This window comes from Gossypium hirsutum, chromosome A07, assembly GCF_007990345.1.
Source record: "Gossypium hirsutum isolate 1008001.06 chromosome A07, Gossypium_hirsutum_v2.1, whole genome shotgun sequence".
Lineage (NCBI taxonomy): Eukaryota > Viridiplantae > Streptophyta > Magnoliopsida > Malvales > Malvaceae > Gossypium > Gossypium hirsutum.
In genome coordinates this window covers 40,754,584-40,755,837 of record NC_053430.1, presented here as the reverse complement: position 1 = coordinate 40,755,837, position 1,254 = coordinate 40,754,584, and the positions used below count along the sequence as shown (strand labels likewise).

Sequence of the window (1,254 nt, the reverse complement as noted above, 5' to 3'; positions counted from 1 at the left end):
TCCTTTAGTTTATGACTAGAAGAAACCCGTCATGACCTCTAGTATTCGACAGTGAGATCGAAAGTATAGCTTGTAGAAACCATAGAGAAGTGAGGCACAGCTGACAGAATACAATAGAATAACAAGATGACGTTGTTATTAATACTGAGGAGATGGCAGAAAATCATAATAATCAGCTACCTCCTGTGGTTGTTGTAAATCCTGTAAATCCAAATCCTGCTCCTCGTACTATGTACGATTATGCCAAGCCCAATTTAACTAGGGCTGAATTGAGTATTCTTAGACCTTCTGTTGTTGTAAATAATTTTGAACTAAAACCTAACACTATTCAAATGATTCAACAGTTTGTTCAGTTTGATGGTTTGCAGGATGAACACCCAAATGCTTATTTGGTTAATTTCTTGGAATTCTGCGACACTTTTAAAATTAATTCCATTTATGACGATGCCATTTTCCTTCAGTTGTTTCCCTTTTTGTTGAGGAATAAGGCTAAATAGTGGTTGAACTCCCTACCACGAGGTTCTATCACTACATGGGAACAAATGACCGAAAAATTCTTGTTGAAGTACTTTCCACTGGCTAAGATAGTCAAGCTGAGGAATGATATCTTTTCCTTCATACAAATGGATCTAAAGACTCTATATGATACATGGGAGAGGTATAAAGATTTATTGAGAAGGTGCCCTTACCATGGGTTACCTCTATGGCTACAGGTTCAAACTTTCTACAATGGTTTGAACCCCTCAACTAGGTAATCGATTGATGCATCTGCCAGTGGGAATCTAAATAATAAAACACCTAAGGAGGCCTACGAGTTTATAGAAAAGATGTCACTAAATAATTATCAGTGCCAAGTTATGAGGACAAAGCTGATGAAAGCAGCCGGTGTTTTTAACGTTGATGCAGCCACCATGTTGTTAAATCAGGTAGAACTTTTGAATAAAAAGATTGATGGTTTATATGGTTCTATACAGGTACATTTGGTGATGTAATACCACACAAACAGAGGAAGGAACCTTAGAAAATTGGTCCTACAACCTAAGCACAGAAGACGAACAAGTCAACTATATGGGTAATAATTCTAGACCTTAGTATAATCCCTATAGTAACACTTATAATACAGGTTTGAAGAACCATCCCAACTTCTCTTTGGGTGGTCAAGGAAATCAAAGACCACAACCCTTTCCAAGCTTTCAACCACCTTACTAGCAGGAGAAGAAGCCGAACCTTGAGGAGATGTTGACAAAGTTTATT

General features: G+C 37.5%; 1 non-coding gene across 1 annotated transcript; it reads right to left on the bottom strand.

The window, feature by feature from the left end:
* Positions 1-590: 590 nt before the first annotated feature.
* LOC121204312 (small nucleolar RNA R71) lies at positions 591-697 on the bottom strand. Its single transcript, XR_005899240.1, has one exon. It is a non-coding gene; the product is annotated as a small nucleolar RNA R71 (small nucleolar RNA).
* Positions 698-1,254: the final 557 nt, after the last annotated feature.